Raw genomic sequence first — 10,920 nt, 5'->3', positions numbered from 1 at the left:
GTGTTAAGTTGAAAGATATCTCTGAATACCTGACATCTATGTCTTAATTTTTAGCAGTATTTTCCCTAGCTTTTCTTTGTGTACTCCTTTTTATAGAAAGTGCTGCAATCATACTTATATCAAGTTATATACAATGTGGGTCAATGTTCTCCCCCACAAACTCACTATTGTTAACAGTTTGTTACCTCAATAACACTAAGACTTCTTAGGTCAGTGTATAAATGGCATGCAACATAGGCATCAAACTATAGTACTTCTACTGGAAAACATAAAAACTCTCTGACTTTTGCTGAGACCACATTATTTTCCCTCATCATTGTATTTGTTCTGCATATCTAACACAGAAATAGAGACATAATTTTTGCATACAATGGCACTGTTGGGATATTTTATTTTTAACTTTAAGTCAATTTACTTAAGAAATATTTTCTTATTGAACAATTAAAAGATTTAAAACAATATTGATTACATTGTGCACATCTTAGTATACATCTTTTGTATAATTTAATTAAAAGTTACCTTTAATGAAATGGATTTTCCTACTTCTATACCAAGAACCCAATTCAAGTTAGAAGGAAAAAATAATTCCTGTGACTTCGACAATCATGCCCAGACATCATGTACACAAAAACAATTAAATAATTCTCTTTGGCTGAGAGAAAACTCCAGGGATTATTAATTATCAATAGCATATTCAATTATATAGTGAACCAGCACATACATGTAGTGTAGCTACTGGGGAGTCTGAGACAGGGGCACTGCTTGAGTTAGCAGTCCAAGGTTTATTTATCCAGTGCAACAGAATAATATCCTCCTCGAAAATATATAGCATAAGTACAGAAATATAAACAAAACATTAATTTATAACTGAAAAACCATCTTTTATATTGTTTTTAAAAATTTAGAGCTCCCTAATCATTGTTATTAAAGATCTCTCATTTTTCATATTCCTCAAAATATGGCCTTGGTATCATTTATAGACCATAGTACATTTCCAAGTAATTCATGAGAAATGCAAACATACACACATATACACAGACACACAGACACACACACAAAGACACACACACACACACACACCCTAAATTTAATGTTGGTATTTATAAAATGAGAATTTCTATTTCTCTATTTCTTGGACATATATTAGCACTTTGAGACTTATAGTCACATATAAGCGCACTTGTTTTTATGCAAAGTCATTGTTTACTCATCAATTCTACTGACAGTTTTTAACAATTGCTAAATAGGAAAAGATAAAATGTTTTGCCAGACTTGTGGACTAAGCATTTTATTTTTGCAAAGGTAGATGTTTCTTGGCTGACTTGAAAACCAATCCTGCAAATGCAACACTGTATTTTCATGAATTATAGAATAGCTTCTAGTTCCACCAATCCCAGGTGTTATATATGGATCAATCTCAGTGACCACCAACATGCTTCCTGCTGACCTACCTAGTGGAATGCTCTCTCCTTGGTCTGAAGAATCCTTAGGGATCCTCTGAGGCTTCTCTTAACAGTGCTGTGTTCCAAGGCCAGTGCAGTTGGGCTGGAGTACTCATGACTGGAATACTTCTGCAACCCGCATTTTGTGAGCTGGGACGTGGTTATAGTAGTCTGCTGAAGCTGCTGCAGGCTTTCTGAGTAATTTTAGTGTCCAATATACTCAGGCAGCCATGCACACAGTCCAATGTTTGGCTAAGGAATTGCTTCCCCATTTGAGGCAATCAGACATAATAAGTTAGATATGATAAGTGCTGCTCATTGGTTGAGTGAATAGACCCAACAACTGAATTAATTATTAAACACCAAGAAGTACATGCAGCAGGGAAATAACATGAAATTAACATTCTTAAATGCTCAACACAGTTTTGTTTGTTCAAGTGACTAATCTGGTCCACCTTATAGTCAGTATGAACATAATAAGGCAGTGATATTATCACAAGTACATGATAAGAGCTCTATCCATGGGTTGAATGGGTATTATAGATATAGACTATGAGCTTCATAAATTTAGAAAAGGTATATTTGGCTATCAGATAATCTTAATGGTAAAGTGAGCTTAAAGAAGTGAAAACTTCAAAACTATTTTGGTTCACTTAACATTAGTTATGTGGCTAAATAATAAAAATAGTAATTTTGTTAATTAAATAAAACAAATACTCAACAAATTGACCACTCAATAATAACAAGTTAATATTATTAATTCATGAATATATTATATTATTATTTCACAAATACATAATTTTAATGTATTATTTCATTATTATTATACTTTCAGAGTCTCTATACAAATAAATAAAAGAATGCAACTTAATTTAGTGAGAATTAATTTTAAGCTAATATTTGATACAAAAAGTTATTTTCAATTAAAAAGCATCAACTAAAATTCGTTGGAATTAATGAAAAGCACAAACAAAAACAAAAAACACAAATAAAACAGAAGGAACAGACAAACTTCAGATAAGTGCTTCTCTCTCTCTCTCTCTCTCTCTCTCTCACACACACACACACACACACACACACACACACACACATACATTGCAGGTAAATTTGGATAAGGGTTAAAGTAAAGAAATTTGGGGTAATCAGTATCCCTGACCTCAAGCAATACTACAAAGCAATAGTATTAAAAACTGCATGGTATTGGTACAGTGACAGGCAGGCAGATCAATGGAATAGGATTGAAGATCCAGAAATGAATCCACACACCTATGGCCACTTGATCCTTGACAAAGGAGCTGAAAACATCCAGTGGGAAAAAAAATAGCCTTTTCAACAAATGGTGCTGGTTCAACTGGAGGTCAGCATGTAGGAGAATGCGAATTGATCCATTCTTATCTCCTTGTACTAAGCTCAACTCCAAGTGGATCAAGGACTTCCACATAAAACCTGACACACTGAAACTAATAGAAAAGAAACTGGAGAAGACCCTTGAGGACATGGGCACAGGGGAAAAGTTCCTGAAGGGAACACCAATAGCTTATGCTCTAAGATCAAGAATTGACAAATGGGACCTCATAAAATTACAAAGATTTTGTAAGGCAAAGGACACCATCAACAGGACAAATCGGCAACCAACAAATTAGGAAAAGATCTTCACCAACCCTACATCAGATAGAGGGCTAATATCCAATATATACAAAGAACTCAAGAAGTTAGACCTCAGAAAGCCAAATAACGCTATTAAAAATGGGGTACAGAGCTAAACAAAGAATTTTCACTCGAAGAACTTCGGATGGTGGAGAAGCATCTTAAAAAATGCTCAACTTCATTAGTCATTAGGGAAATGCAAATCAAAACAACCCTGAGATTTCACCTTACACCAGTCAGAATGGCTAAGATTAAAAACTCAGGAGACAGCAGGTGTTGGCAAGGATGTGGAGAAAGATGAACACTCCTCCACTGCTGGTGGGGTTGCAAATTGGAACTCTGGAAATCAGTCTAGCGGTTCCTCAGAAAACAGGGCACATCACTTCCAGAGGATCCTGCTATACCACTTCTGGACCTGCTATACCACTACCTAGAGGATCCTGCTATACCACTACCTAGAGGATTCCCCAGCATGTAATAAGGATACATGCTCCACTATGTTCATAGCAGCCCTATTTATAATTGCCAGAAGCAGGAAAGAACCCAGGTATCCCGCAACAGAAGAGTGGATGCAAAAAAATGTGGTATATATACACAATGGAGTACTATTCAGCCATTAAAAACAATGAATTCATGAAATCTTAGGCAAATGGATGGAGCTGGAGAACATCATACTAAGTGAGGTAACCCAGTGTCAAAAGATCAATCATGGTATGCACTCACTAATAAGTGGATATTAGCCTAGAAAATTGGAACACCCAAAACATAATCCATACATCAAATGATGTACAAGAAGAACGGAGGAGTGGCCCCTGGTTTTGGAAAGACTCAGTGTAGCAGTATAGGGCAAAACCAGAACAGGGAAGTGGGAAGGGGTAAATGGGAGAACAGGGGGAGGGAAGAGGGATTATGGGACTTTCTGGGAGTGGGGGGCCAGAAAAGGGGAAATCATTTGAAATGTAAATAAAAAATATATCGAATAAAAAAAGGGGGGGCCAAGGGGAGTGTAATTGAAAGAGAAAGGCATCCATTTTTGCTCTATTGTTAATATCAGCCTTGGCCTTCCATGCATTCTTAGGGAAGCAGTCAATTCTGAGTCTTGAGAGAACTATAGTTTTTTAGCAGCAGGCCATTAAATTCCCTGACAGGCCTTGACAGGTTTTTCACACTCTGAACGAGGTAGTCAAATACCCAGAATAATTAGATTAAATGCTCCAGTGAAATGATTTTAAAAAAAGAACATTTCTGTATTTTCAAAAGAACTAGACATACTGATAAAAACAGTTGTGATTTTAAAATTTCTCAGAAAAATGCAGATGACATGCTACAAGCAAACACTTCTAAATATTAGCGATCATAAGTTTAGACTGTATCTAGTCAAATCAAATCACAGGGAAAAAAATGAGAAGAACTATTGGTAGTACCCACAGAAGTTGGATTAATTACCAGAACGATAGCATCTGTTAAGCAAAAGTTCAGTGGTGATGGTGTCTTGAAGCAGACCTAGACTCCCATGTACATGCATAAGAGGAATTATTGGGAGTTACAGCAAGCTTGGGTTTCTCTGCATGGGATAGCCCTATAGATCTGTATTCTCAGATTTCAAGAGGCTATGCCAGGGAGGACTGCAAGTTCTGTCACAGCCTTGTCTAAACAGTAAATTCCAGACCCAAGCTACATTTCAAGATTTCAAAAGTAAGTCTCAAAAACGATTGCTAGGAAAATGTTAGTTTTAAGTACAAGATGATGTCACGCTTTAGGGATATAACCTGATGACTGCAGATTGTAGAATAGGCATGCTGCATGTAGAACAGGCAAAAAATATCAAAATGTAAAAAACAATATTCCATGTCCTGAATTGTTGAGTGACTGACTTCAATATCAATACTCTCAAAAGACCTGAAAATCAATTTGAAAATACTAACATGTATGAAATGCCAGTTTTAAATCAATATTTTTCATCTTTCATGTATTACTTATAGTAAATGCATTGACACTTTATAGTCATTATTATCTAATAAAACTCCCAGTCTACTTCTGATGCTCATTATTTATTAGTTGAGATCTCATTTTAAACATTGCTTTAAAAAGGAGCACTTGTACACTACAGATTTTACATCAAAACATTTTAATATATTCAAAAATTATAACTTGTAACAGTTAATACAATCATTATTAAAATCAAAATAGCCATTTTAAGTTGTATCAATTGGCAAAGGAAACCAGAAACTGATTCTTTAGGTTCTAGTTAATTCAAGGGGTCCTTTCATTATTTCAAAATGTATTTTTATTATTTATAAATAAAAATTTATTATTATCATTCACGTTCAATTTTCCCCACTTATACAAACTAATCTTTGATATGAGGAAATATGATACAGGCTTTGGAGTCAGATGCACCCCAATCTCTGGTATTAAATGGGAGATCGTGAAATAAATCAGGATTACACGTTATGTGGTTTGTAGAAAGTATTTACATCCTTGAGACTTTGAGAGTAACCACTTAAACAAGCAACCAACTAATCATATATGTATACTTCTGGCTCACATCTTCATTAGATCTTGGAGTATGTGAACATGTATATGATAAAGAGACCAAGAGGAAAAAAGTTGAATGATTGAGTTGATAAGGGGTAAAAAGAAAATATTACTTTTAATCCACTTACGGTGAAAATTTAGAAAATAACTGGTCCTGGGCTGTGCAGTCACAGTAGATGCATCTACAGAGCCACCCCCATATGGAAGGCTTAGATGACATCTGAGGAGAGCGTAGTATGACTGTGAGGACCAGCAGACCAGGAAATCAGCTGTGAGATTTGTGTCTCCTAGAAATGCCTCGGAAGCTACACCTGTGATATATCAATAATATGGCTGCCTAAACAAGATGGGAACAATTATAAAGGCAATACTCAGGCTAATGCAGAAAGGAGGAATCTTACAGAATCCTAACCCATAATATCTACAGTGACTCAGTGACTGCTTCATGTATAAGATGAGTTTAGCAATTTTGACAATACAACCACAATGCTTTAGGACTTAGTAAAAAACTTGAAACTATCTCCTTTAGGCTTAGCAACACTTCCCTTAGTTTCCCTGTTTTAGTTAAGGAAAATTTCCACATAATCATCTGAGGGTTTGGCAAAGATGGAAAAGCTGATGTTAAAGGTAAGAAAAGAAATATATTTACCTCTGAGTATTTCTGAGCACATCCAATGAATATTTAGCTCCTAAAGCTAGCAGCCATTGTATAGTAGGCTTGGTTCCAAAACACAACCATTATCCCTGCTACTAGTAAACTTCAAATGTAGAAGAATGTGTTTAAATACTGAGGGAAAATTATGAGGAAAACATGAACATCTGCTAGGAGGATATATGTAATTTTACTGTGGTGGATGTGAGGGTATCAACAACTGGGTAGAAGCTTTGTCTGATGTCAGACACAAATCAGATGGGAGAATTCATTGTGAAGCCAAAGCAAAGCTTTGTGCAGAATACAAGTACAGCAGCTTTCTTAACAGACCGGGAATTCGTAAAACAGCAACTGCATATTTCACATACAGAAAAAGGTTTGCTATTCCTGGGAGACGGGGACTTTGTTCAGAAGCCACTTAACATAAGCTTCAAAGTATGCTTCTGCACGTTCCTCCTACTCCTGAAGAATGTTCACCTGTCATCATAATGAAGCTATAACCAGCAATAACAGTTGTCTCGACCAGTATGTCACCAGTTTGATTGCTGGTTCTTGTTTATTTTTCTGATTTCCTGCTTGCTTATTGCCAAAGATGGTGCCTCCAGGCCCTCATCTGGAGTTAGAAGAATCTTCTGGTTCCCTGCTTTCGACCAAGGTGCACAGGATCCAAAATACATACAGTGGCTAAACTTAGCGGTTAAATAGTATTTCACAACCAACCGTGTGAGGTGACTAACAGTATGGGTCTGAGCCTCATTATAATGGGCAGCCCTTGAATTCCACTTTGTTATTCCTGGTTCTCTTCTATTTTATAAACACAGGCATGGGGAAGGAAAAGAAAGCTTTAGAAAATAATGGAAAGGTTCTTCAAGGTTCTTCTTTCTACTTACCTGAAAATACCATAGATGTCACCAAACTGCTATAAAACAAATAATATCATTACCATCATGTATTTGTATGTAGCCTTGGCAAAGTTGCACTTGATTGTTTAACTTTAAATGTGAATAATAGCTTTAGCATCGGCGGGGGGGGGGGGGGTGGTTTCTAGTCGACAGAATGGAATCTGGAACCAACACCTTATTTAGAATAGAGTTCTTACTGGCTACAGGATTTAAGAATCTAATTTTGAGGTTTTGAGGCTAACTTTTAATGCTGAGCCACTTCACCTCTCCAGTCCAGGATTTAGCAATCCAAAGAGCTGGTCTGGCTCCTCCGAGAGCGACAGGACTTCCGTGTGAGTTAGGGAGAGGAGGGGCGAACACCCACAGCCGGTGTGGGTGTGGTTGTGGGAGGAGCTTGCTGCGGCTCAGCGCTCCTCTTCCAGTCCGGGTTTACGCGGGAGACCTGAGTCGGAGCACAGCGAGTCTAGTGGAGTACGCATGCGTGAGCTACGCTGCTGGCGTCTATGCGCGCGCATGACGTCACGGACGCGTCAGTCCCAACATTAGTTGTCCGCGGATTTTGCTGGTGAGTGACTTGTGCGGTCGCGGCGGGCCGACCCTGGATGAATATAACGGGGACTGTTTAGTTCATTGCAAAATTTGCTATTACTTGCAGTTAGTGCTGACTGAACACTATCGGGAGAGACGTGAATAGATCCAAGTACGCCCTCGTGCTGCTGAGTGGTTTGGGAACGGTCGGTCCCTGTGCAACAGAGTTAAGCTGCGATGCTATTGAGTAGCCCAGGCAACAAGTTTGAGAAGAAAGGTTGAACCTAGAGTTCACAGATCAGCATCAATTGCAGTTTCTCTTAGGATATTTACGAGTTTGAGGTAGGAGGCAACCAATACCAGTTTTGGAATCAGGAAGCTTTGATACAGTGTGTGCTTACGTGCGTACACAATATTTTAATTGACAAAGGAATTAAAAAATAAAACCTATACTTAACCCCTGCCCCTATGTGCAACGTTTTAAAATACCAAGGTGAAATTGGTGAAATTGTAACATTTAGAAACTAGCTCTTATTTATTTGTATTCAAAACTAGTTCTTTAAATACAAAAGCTAAGTGGATATGCAGGTGGAATATGTCCAGTGGAAAGTTGTTAACGCAGAAAACATTTTCCTCCTAGAAGAAATACCCGTACTTTATATTCCGTATCTTTGTAAGAGATTTGTTTTTATTTTTACAGTTACAACTGAGACTGAATATATCATTGTTAAAATTTTCCAGCAGTCACTTAACAAGCATATTATTTTATGATACAATGGAATACATTTCTAAGGTCCAAGACAAATATATCTGCCCATACCAAAGGTGATCTCTAATTCTAATTAACAATGTGTAGCAGTATGATAGGTGAACATGAGATAACTTTTTGGTTTTATATGTTAGTTTAAGAAAGTAAAACTGGGATTTTCAGTGTGCTGGTGTATTTTACTTAACCTTCCTTTTAGTAAGAGCAGTATGCTGAAAAATTTGGATGTTGTAGTAAAACATTGTTAGTTTCATACTAGATGTTAGCAGTAAAAACTAACTGTGCCTCCTGTACAAATAATATATGGGATATAGAAAGCTTAGAGGGAGAATATTCAGTTAGGCAAGGACAGCAATGAACATAAGTGTTGATAAGGATTTGATTAGTGGTAGAAAGGTTAGGGAAAAAATAGTCATTTTTTTCAATGCTAATGAACAGTACAATTTAGTATTTTTTTTCTGTTGTATGGCATTTTGGTGTGTATGTTAATTTGTTTAATTATCACAAAAATTTGTGGCATTGATGCTTTATATCTTACCTATATATACAAAGGTGCTGTATTTCAGAAAGGTTAAGTAATTTTCCTGAGATCAGATAGCTAACAGATTGCAGAAATGACATTTGAATATAGACACCTTGTTTCAGGCTTGATGAGATAAAATCCAGAAAAATTAGAATAGAAGATTAGTGAGCTCAGGAAACTTACTGTTTTAACAAACTAGAACAAAACCAAAATTGCACTTGTGTCTTTCAATATTGATTTGGCCAGACTATCCACTATCCTAGTTTATCAGCATATCATATCATATTTGTAAGCTTTTTTCTTTATTATCATTTAAACTTCCTTAAAAACCAAGCTTTGTTTTTTTTTTGTTTGTATTGTTTTGCTTTTTGTTGTTTTTTGTTGTGGTTGTTGTTGTTATGAAGAGATAATATTAGAGGAGAAAACAAAGCTTTGGAAAATTGATTTACTTCACTTTTTGTATCTAAATTAAAAGGTTGGTTTAAACATTGAATTATGAATGATACTTATTTTTAGGTACTCTGATTTTTCTTTCTTTGGTTTCTTTGAGATAGGGTTTCTCTGTATAGCCCCGACTGTCCTAGAACTCACTCTGTAGACCAGGCTGGCCTCAAACTCAGAAATCTGCCTGCTTCTGCCTCCCAAGTGCTGGGATTAAAGGTGTGTGCCACCACTGCCCAGCGATCCTCTGATTTTTGTCAAGTAGATTTTAATATTTGTGTAGCGACAATATATTCACTTCCTGAAAGAATGATCTAAATGAACATCAGGAAAGATTCTCTGGTGATTAATAAAGCTTATTTAGGACTAGAATAGCATTACAACATGGAAAGCACACCTTAGTGAACTGTGAGTATATAGCAAGGACTAGGACACCACAGAGTTTTAAAGGCAAATGAGCATCTTATGAGGAGATTGTGAGCAATGATCCTTGGGCAGATATTAGTAGCAAAGGTTACATCACTCTAGGGTTTCATAGGTGTGTGTGTGTGTGTGTGTGTGTGTGTGTGTGTGTGTGTGTTTGTGGTAAGCATATACCTTTCTGATATTAATTCTCAGGTGAGAACCATTGGAGAAGAATCTTTATGTATTTTGCTAGTATTACTATATGAACTCCATAAATTCAGTGCTTTGAAATCTATTGTAATGTTTTTTTATATTCTATTAAAAATGGTCTTCTTTGCTAATTTTTTTTCAGGAAAAGCGCAGTTGCTTCTTGATGCCTTGTGGAAGTAAAACAGCTGTTTTGAAGGTTATACTTTAAGGTATGTAGTGAAAGCATGCTTCATTTGTGCTTATCTTTTTACTTATACTCTAGAAATTGGTATCTTTATATATTTACATTTCACATGGGGTTGGGGACGTGTGTGCGCACGCACACAAGCACAGACACATAGTGATTTTTACTAGGTAATTTGTTTAAAATAATGTAGACAGCCAATATCTATATAAGGAAATTTTATTTCTCCCTTTGCCAAAGATTTGCTGTAGTATCTCCTCCTTCCTCTCATTTCTTTACCATTATATGAGCTCCCTTTACTCCCACATTGCAATACTTAACTACTCTATTTGACTAGTGTGACCTAATTGTTTTAGTAACCTTTAAATTTTGCCTTCAACATACTACTTTTTATATTGATGGCCTCCTATATAGGGAGAATTCTCTCTCCCTAGTAATGCTCAAGTAATCCTGGCAATCTAGGAAGTGTACCTTAGCCATTTAGATACTACCAGTTAGTCACATCTAAAGCCTGTATATTGTTTGTATATCCTGGGGCAGTGAACGGGAATCAGACTATGAACTGCAAGTATTCATACCATCATTATAATAGTATTCTAACCATCATTAGAATAGACACTGTGGTTAGTACTGGGAATACTGTGGTGACCAAATTTAACCTTTGCTTTCTAAAGTTTACATC

At 36.4% G+C, this 10,920-nt stretch overlaps 1 protein-coding gene across 4 annotated transcripts in view; it reads left to right on the top strand.

Moving 5' to 3' along the window:
* Window positions 1-7,677: 7,677 nt before the first annotated feature.
* The window catches only part of Pot1 (protection of telomeres 1), a 74,827-nt gene continuing 71,584 nt past the window's right edge, over window positions 7,678-10,920 (top strand). For all 4 annotated transcript variants that reach the window (XM_052173315.1, XM_052173316.1, XM_052173314.1 and 1 more), the window contains exons 1-2: window positions 7,678-7,746; window positions 10,197-10,263. The gene's annotated coding sequence lies outside the window, so the exon portion shown is untranslated. The remainder of the gene's footprint in view (window positions 7,747-10,196; window positions 10,264-10,920) is intronic.

The sequence above is a fragment of the Apodemus sylvaticus genome, chromosome 2 (assembly GCF_947179515.1).
Source record: "Apodemus sylvaticus chromosome 2, mApoSyl1.1, whole genome shotgun sequence".
NCBI lineage: Eukaryota > Metazoa > Chordata > Mammalia > Rodentia > Muridae > Apodemus > Apodemus sylvaticus.
This window is presented reverse-complemented; position numbering and strand designations above follow the sequence as displayed.